Consider the following 9,275-nt stretch of genomic DNA (forward strand, 5'->3'; position numbering starts at 1 on the left):
TGCTTAAATTCTGAATTCCCAGTCCTCAAATCCCTTTTCCATTCAAGCAATTTATATTTCTTGCACTTTAAGTTATTGCAATTTACATTTCTTGCACTTTAAGTTTCGGTCATTTAATTTCTTGTCCTTTAAGATTCAGCACCTTTACTTTCAATTCTCTTTAATTTCTGCAATTCTTCCCTCCCCCTTTACATTTTCTGTCATTTACTTACTATTGGATACAAAATCACTCAACCAATACTTGATTCGCTTGACTAAATCAACCACTAAACTAAAATTGCTCAATCCTTCAATCCCTGTGGAATCGACCTCACTCTCGTGAGTTTTATTACTTGATGCGACCTGGTACACTTGCCGGTGAGTTTTGTGTTGGATCATTTTCCACACATCAAGTTTTTGGCGCCATTGCCGGGGATTGAAATAGATTGACAATGATTAAGTGAAGTGGAGATCTAGATCAAGCACTTTTTCTTTTCAGTTTCTCTAATTTTTAATTAACCCATTAACTGTTTGAACTTTTGCTTAAACTAACTAAAACTTCATTTTAGAAATAGATTGAAGCTTCACTGGTTTTCTGGTTCTGTGTGTTTCTTGTGTGTTTGTATGTTAGGTACAAGAAGATCTTCTCCTATTCTCTCTGAAATTGACCAAAGAACTCTTCGAAGATTAAGAAGAGCTGAAAGAGGGAAGAACATTGTTGGAGAGGAAGAATCTAAGAAAGAATTCCAAGAGACGGAAGGAGATCCATCAAATCTCAATCAACCAGAAGGCGGGGCCAACAATAACCCACAACAAAGAAGAGTACTGGCTTCCTACACATTTGCAAATGCTAGACATTGTGGAAGTAGCATTCTTACCCCTAATGTCAATGTAAACAACTTTGAACTAAAGCCACAACTCATCACATTGGTCCAAAACAACTGCTCTTTTGGAGAAGGACCATTGGAGGACCCGAACCAACATCTATCCACTTTTTTGAGGATTTGTGACATAGTTAAGAGCAATGGAGTGCATCCTGACATATACAAGCTGCTGTTGTTCCCATTCTCTCTCAGGGACAAAGCCACTCAATGGCTAGAAACATTTCCAAAGGAGAGCATCAACACTTGGGATGATTTGGTGAGCAAGTTTCTTACCAAATTTTATCCCCCTCAAAGGATCATAAGATTGAAGACTGAGGTGCAGACATTCACTCAAATGGAGGCTAAAATTTTATATGAGGCATGGGAAAGATATAAGGCTCTGCTGAGGAAATGTCTACCAGAGATGTTCACTGAGTGGGACAAGCTGCAGAACTTCTATGAAGGACTTACTCTGAAGGCTCAAGAGGCACTTGATCACTCAGCTGGAGGATCATTGTAATTGATGAAAATTACAGAGGAAGCTCAAAACCTCATTGATATGGTGGCCAACAACCAATACTTCTTTGCTCACCAAAGGCAACACCAACCGTCACAGAGGAAGGGAGTGTTAGAATTGGAAGGAGTGGATACAATTTTGGCTCAACACAAAGTGATGCAGCAGCAAATTCAGCAACAATTTGAGCAAATAGCCAAGAGAATTGATAGCCTTCAGGTTGCATCAGTGAGTGCCACAAGCCAACCATCAACTCCTTGGGGGCAGAATGAAGAGAACCAAGAAGAACAGCAACAGGAGCAAGTGCACTATATGCACAATCAAAATTCTGGATCAAATGAAGTGTATGGTGACACCTACAATCCATCTTAGAAGAACCACCCAAATCTTAGGTGGGGAGACAACCACAACCAAAACCAACAATTATGGCAAAGAAACTCAGCTCAAAACACTCCAAGAAACAATCAAAATCACAACCAGCAGCCAACTAACCAAAACTTTTACAGAAAACCCCAAAATAATTACCCCAACTCTAACCATTATCCACCCAATAACCAACCAACTAACCAAAACACTTACCATCATCCATCAACACCCCAAAACCAACCAATCTCACAAGAATCTCAAAGGATTACTAATCTGGAGATGCTCATGGAGAAGATGATGAAGAACCAAGAATTGACAACAAAGAACCAAGAAGCTTCCATGAAGAGCCTAGAAAGACAAATTGGACAGATCTCCAAGTAGATTTCTATTGAGAGACCTTCAAGCACACTACCAAGTGATACCATTCCTAATCCAAAAGAAGAATGCAAAGCTGTGCAATTAAGGAGTGGAAAGACATTGGTGGATGGAAACCAAGGAGCAACCAAGAAACTTATGGAGAATGACAAAGAGCCAACAGAGAAAGATGGAGCTAACAACAAGGACATAACAAGCAAGAATGTCCCAGAAAAGCTCACAGAAGAGAACAACCAACCACAGAATTTAAAGAAGGGAAAGTAGATCATGGAAGAACCTAATCCAAAACAGCAGCAAGTGGAGAAGAGTCGTACATCTCCACTACCTTATCCACAGAGATTCCAAAAGGAAGCAAAGGATCAACACTTCCACAAATTCCTTGAGACTTTCAAGAAGCTAGAGATCAACATACCCTTGGCTGAGGCATTGGAGCAAATGCCTCTATATGCCAAGTTCCTAAAGGAGCTCATCAACAAGAAGAGGAGTTGGAATGAGAAGGAGACTGTAATGCTCACTGAAGAATGCAGTGCTCTAATCAGAAAAGGACTTCCTCCCAAGCTCAAAGATCCTGGAGGTTTCTTCCTACCTTGCACTATTGGAAGTCTATTCATCGACAAGGGGATGTGTGACTTAGGAGCAAGCATAAATCTAATTCCATCCTCTTTAGTGAAAAAGCTTCGCATAGGAGAGGTGAAACCAATACAGATGTCCTTGGAATTAGTGGACCAATCAGTGGTATATCCTAAAGGGTTAATTGAAAACCTTTTAATTAAGGTTGACAAGTTCATCTTTCCTGCAGACTTTGTGATCCTAGAATTAGCAGAGAATGAGAATGACTCCATAATACTTGGTCGACCATTTTTGGCCACTGCTAGAGCCATTGTAGATATAGAGCAGGGAGAGATAACCCTCAGGATGCATGAAGAAAGCATCACCCTGAAAGTATTTCCAGAATCACAAAGTAAAGAAGGAACAAGCAAGACAAGTAGTGACTTTCTTCCAAGGCATGCAATCAACAACACAGTAGAACAGAAAAATGAGCAGGTGCAAGAAGGAGAAGGAATTCAAAAAGAAGCCGGGATGATAAACAAAAAGGGAGGTATCACAACTCAAGTCACTGTCAAGGGAGAAAGATCAACAAGAAAGAAAAAGATGAAGAACAAGAAGAAGGCCTACAAAGGGTGGAAGAATAAAAAAATCCCAACTGAAGGATTTTCCAAAGGTGATAAGGTGCAACTAGTATATCAACAGCTGGGAACAGAAGATCATTACACTGTCAACCAAGTACTCTCCCTTGAGCACATTGAAATTGAGCATCAAGGCACACAGAGAAAGCTTACAGTGAGAGGGGATAAGTTGAGACATCACCAGCATCAACCACCCTAAAGGGGAGTTCAATGTCAAGCTAGTGACAATAAAAGAGCGCTTCATGGGAGGCAACCCATGATTTAAGATTCCTGTCCTTTCTTTTATTCAATAAGTTATGATTACCTGAGCATGATTTTGAACTTTCATATAAATGCATATATTGTTTTGAAGCATATGTCAGACTTCTAAGTTTGGTGTGCCTTAAGGCACACCCAAATTTGTTTTTCAAAAAAGGGGTTATTCTTAGAACATATGCATAATCATTTTTGATGAAGCATATGACCAAACATTAAGTTTGGTGTCTGCATGTGTAACAATGTTCAGAAGATTAATTTCTATTCATGGAATCAAAATCATACAGAGATGGATCATGCATCATTATATTTTGAAATTTTGAAAAAAAAAATTTTAAATTATATATCAATTGTGAAGAATTATTCCCTCAGTAAGAGATAAGTTTGGTGTTCACCAACCTTTGGCATTGCTAACTAAGGGACACAATTGATCGTTATTGAAAAAGAAACAAAAGCAATTTTCTTCTTTATTGCAAACCACTTACCAACGTATATATTCATGTTCTAAGGCTAGCTGTTTTGGTTTGATTAGGAAAAAAAGATTGAGATAAATACAAGGAGGGGAGGGGCCACGGCTAGGACAAGCCAATTGAGGAGTGGTCACATGTGCCTAGAGAAGTGTGCTCCTTGGGAAGCAGAATCTGCATGCATGCACCATCGAACACCTAAATACATGCAACCAATGAGAAGAAGATCCTCGTCAAGCCTTAACAATGCATGCAAGCCATTCAATCCATGAGCCCTCTATATGTTCAACTCAATCTCAACCCTTCATGATCACCAACGAACTTCCCCCTCATTCATTATGGTTTTGCTAGAAAGTTTGAAGAACCTGCCTATAAATAGCCGATTAGCACTAAATGGCTTACACATTCATACAAACTACCTTCACTTGTAAAACATAACCCCCTCTACTCCCAAAACTAAAGCCAACAATTCCCTTCTCTTGCACAACAAAACCAAGCATCATCCCAAACACAACACATTCTCCCTTACTCCCACTTTTCCCTTCCTCTCACCTTAAATCTAATAGCCTCCTCAAGTTCAAAAAGAAGGCCGGGAAAGGACCCAATGGTGACCGAGCCTCCATCATATGATGCAAGAAAATTTAGGTCCCAATTCCATGAAGGGAGATATCATAGATTCATGAAGACAAAGAATGTCATTTATGAGAAGGGCCTTGAGTTGAAGGACGGGGAATACCCCATCATGAGGCAAATCACTAAAGAAAGAAGGTGGGAACTTTTATGTGCTCCTCTCGTTGACATTAGTGCAGTTATGATCAGGGAATTATATGCAAATGTTGTAAAAGAGAACAAAGATAGTGCCCCCTACACGAGTTATGTCAGAGGAGTTGAAGTGAATTTCAGTCCAGCAGCCATCACAAGGGCCCTAAAGTTGAGAACCATAACTTATGCAGAGCCTAGTTATGAGACCAGATTACAGATGGAAAACAATCTTGATGAAATCTTGCAAGGGTTATGCATGGAAAACACAGACTGGGAAAGAGACTCAAAAGGGATCCCAAGCCACTTGAAAAGAATAAATCTCACTCCTGTGGCCAAGGGATGGTATGAGATAGTAAGGAGATCTATCCTTCCTACTGGAAACGCCTCTTGGGTCACAATCAAACGAGCACTCTTGACATACTGTATCCTACATGGAGGTGAAATCAACCTCGCACAACTTATAGCCGACAGTATTCAAGAGATGGCTAACAGCATAAGTAAATCAAGTGGTCTTGGACATCCAAGTACCATCCTCAGGCTATGCAACAAAGCTGGAGTGATCTTTGAAGATGAGGACACAGAAAAAGTGAAAAAGGGGAAAGGAATCACCAAGAGGAGCATGTAAGGGTTGAATGAAGAAGATGATCAAGAGGGAGTGGTAGCTCCCAGACAAAGAAGATCTCAAAGAGAGGGAGAACAAGAGCAAGCTCATGGTGCCATAGACATGAGCCAGCTACAAAGAGCAATTGAAAAGTTATCCTAGCAACTCATGCAAGCTCAACAAGAGCAAAATCAAGGGCACCAAGAGCAATATTTAGAGCCCCATCTAGAGTTTCGGGAGCAATATTTGAGGGATAAAGAGGAGCGAGAAGCTTGGCAGCGTCAAATGGAGGAGAGGCAAGAGAGCTGGCAACAACAGATGATGACTCAACAACAAGAACTTCACACAAAGATTCTTGAAGAACAAAGGATGCAGTACAAAGAACTCAAAGAATCATATGATAAGCTGTACTTTAGTCAAGCTAAAGCAGGGGAATATAGTCACAACCTGTATCAATGGAAGAATATTCATCACACCATGGGAGAAGTTAGATATGTGCAAAGAATGGAGAGTGATGAAAACATACTAGCAAGGTTGGAGTACTTGACCCACAATTTGCCAACACTCAATCCACAAATCAAGCCATTTGAGCAATGCCCTGAATTTGAAGCCAAGCAGCAAGTAAGGTCTCATCACTATACGGAGGTAACACTTAACATATTGGAAGAAATTGGGCTCTCAGGGCTCTTAGATTCTGTCTGGGATAGAAGATGCCCTGGTGAAGAAGTCCGAGACTATTCCAAGATAGGGAAGAGAAAGAAGAAAAAGGGAGAATCAAGCAGCAGCCACAATCATTAGAAGGTGGCAAAGTTCTTTCATACTACTAATAAGGAGATGCATGTCTGAAACATGATATGCCTCCACTGTTTATTCCCTTTTACTCCATTTTCATGCATTTTTTTATTGCTTAATAAGTAGCTAGAGAAATGATCTGCATGACAAGTCATCATATACCCATTTTTCAAGCTAAATTCACTTGTTTCATTAGTCTTTATGCACTTTCTTGCATCCTAAGTAAGTGATTTGGAATAAAAATGCATAACTTCTTTAAATCAAACAACCACCATTAAATTAATGCTAAATCATGAGGTTTGAGCTAAAATTTATTGATTTTTAATGAATTATAAACCTTATGAGTTTAGAGATACTTTGATTGGTTGTTTTGGTTTCTTGTAGGTGAAGAAAGGAAGAAAACAAGAAAAACGTGGCTTAAGAAGTGTGGCCAAGAGAAGAGAAGTGTGGTGCAACATAGAAGAAGGAAGCAAACACTGCCCTCCCCGAGAGCACATTGCCCTCCAGGAGAGCAGCATAATGAACCAAGCCTTTAAAAGCATCACTGCCCTGCCCACAACAAGAGCAGAGCACAATTCTATGTCAAGGACCAAAGGAAGCAAAAAACTCTGCCCTGCCCTTCTCAAGAGCAATATCAGGCTTTTATGAAAAATAATTCAAAGGAAATTGCTTCCTAGTGTTTCCTATGGGTTTCGAACCCAAGAACAAGGAGGAAAGGAGTAGCGCTCAAATACAAGGAAAACAAGCAAAACTTGGCTTGTTTTCAATCTCCAAGAATCGAACACAGCACCATGAGGAAGCAAGGAACTAGGCGTTACTTTGGTGCCAAGAAAACCAAGGAAAAAGAAGCAACGTGTGCCTCCACCAAGTTTCGAACTTGGGACTTCACCAAGTGGCAACATTGCCCTGCCATCCACAAGGGCAGAGCAGCATTTTTTTTGGTGCATGGCCAGCGCACAAATTGGCATGGGCAGCACACAAAGCGCGCACCAAGCACGCACGGCCAGCGCAACATGGACGCACGGGCAGCAAGGCAAGCGCACCATGGCAACTCTGCCCTGCCCTCCACAAGGGCAGGGCAGCATCCTGACGCATCACACGCACCAAGTATGCACGCAATGAGGCCGAATGCACCATTTCCTGCTCTGCCCTCCACAATGGCAGGGCAGCCTCCTGGAAGCTACTTTCTCATGGGCTGAAAATTGGATTAAAAATCCAATTTAATTCATTTCTTCACCAAATCAAAAGCCCATCTAAATTCCAAAAATCCAAGAATAGAAAGTGTATAAATAGGAGATAGTTTGATGTAATTAGGACCTTCTTTTTTATTTTTGAATTTTCACATCTTCAGACTTGATTTTGAGAGCCTGGAACTGAGATTTTAGAGAATTGGGAAGGAGAATTGATCTCTCTTCTTCCTCGTTCTTACTTGAGCACTTTTTACTTTTCTTGTTTGAGTCTTGGGTGTGAAGAATTGAGAAATTTCTGTCTCAATCTCCATTCAAGATCTCTTTAATTTCCATTCTGCATAATTGAGTTGAATCCAATTTCCTTTACTGCTTCATCTTTAATTTCTTGTTAATTGCTTTGTGAACTTGGATCTGGGAAGGCAATTGAGATCTAGACTTTGCTATCTAGTCTCTGGAGTCCTGAGACCCAATTTTCTTTTTGGTTCTTCTGTTGAACCACTGCTGCAATTACATTCTCACTTCCTGTTTGAATTCTAGTTACTTCCAATTCATCTTCTGCTTTATTAATTGCTACAATTTAATTTTTCTTGCTTAAATTCTGAATTCCCAGTCCTCAAATCCCTTTTCCATTCAAGCAATTTATATTTCTTGCACTTTAAGTTACTGCAATTTACATTTCTTGCACTTTAAGTTTCGGTCATTTAATTTCTTGTCCTTTAAGATTCAGCACCTTTACTTTCAATTCTCTTTAATTTCTGCAATTCTTCCCTCCCCCTTTACATTTTCTGTCATTTACTTACTGTTGGATACAAAATCACTCAACCAATACTTGATTCGCTTGATTAAATCAACCACTAAACTAAAATTGCTCAATCCTTCAATCCCTGTGGGATCGACCTCACTCCCGTGAGTTTTATTACTTGATGCGACCCGGTACACTTGCCGGTGAGTTTTGTGTTGGATCGTTTTCTACACATCAGGCTTCACCCATGTAATTCACTTCTGCCATTGCAGGGTTCTCAGGATCATAAGCTTCTTCTTTAGAAGATGCTTCTTTAGTATTGTTGGATGCATTTTGCAATCCATTCAGACTCTGAGAGATTATATTGATTTGTTGGGTCAATATTTTGTTCTGAGTCAGTATGGCATTCAGAGCGTCAATTTCAAGAACTCCTCTCTTTTGAGGCGTCCCATTACTCACAGGATTCCTCTCAGAGGTATACATGAACTGGTTATTTGTAACCATTTCAATAAGTTCCTGAGCTTCTGCAGGCATTTTCTTTAGATGAATGGATCTACCTGCAGAGTGGTCCAATAACATCTTGGAAAATTCAGACAGACCATCATAGAATATATCTAATATGGTCCATTCTGAAAGCATGTCAGAAGGACACTTTTTAGTCAATTACTTGTATCTCTCCCAATCTTCACAGAGGGACTCACCATCTTTTTGTCTGAAGGTCTGAACATCCACTCTAAGCTTGCTCAGCTTTTGAGGAGGAAAGAACTTGGCTAAAAAAGCCGCGACCAGCTTATCCCAAGAGTCTAGGCTATCTCTAGGTTGTAAGTCCAACCATGTTCTAGCTCTGTCTCTTACAGCAAAAGGGAAAAGCATAAGCTTGTAGACTTTAGGATCAACTCCATTGGTCTTAACAGTGTCACAGATCTGCAAGAACTCAGTTAAGAACTAATAAGGGTCTTCTGATGGAAGTCCATGAAACTTGCAGTTATGTTGCAGTAGAGAAACTAATTGAGGCTTTAGCTCAAAATTGTTTGCTCCTATGGCAGGGATTGAGATGCTTCTTCCATAAAAGTTGGAAGTTGGTGTAGTAAAATTACCAAGCATCTTCCTTGCATTGTTGTTTGGTTTGGCCATAGTTGTTTCTTTTGCTGCTTCCTTTTCGAAAATTTCAGTGAGGTCCTC

At 40.1% G+C, this 9,275-nt stretch overlaps 1 non-coding gene across 1 annotated transcript; it reads left to right on the forward strand.

The window, feature by feature from the left end:
- Positions 1–8,726: 8,726 nt before the first annotated feature.
- On the forward strand, positions 8,727–8,834 carry LOC130963807 (small nucleolar RNA R71). The gene has a single exon (XR_009079927.1). It is a non-coding gene; the product is annotated as a small nucleolar RNA R71 (small nucleolar RNA).
- Positions 8,835–9,275: the final 441 nt, after the last annotated feature.

The sequence above is a fragment of the Arachis stenosperma genome, chromosome 2 (genome assembly GCF_014773155.1).
Source record: "Arachis stenosperma cultivar V10309 chromosome 2, arast.V10309.gnm1.PFL2, whole genome shotgun sequence".
NCBI lineage: Eukaryota > Viridiplantae > Streptophyta > Magnoliopsida > Fabales > Fabaceae > Arachis > Arachis stenosperma.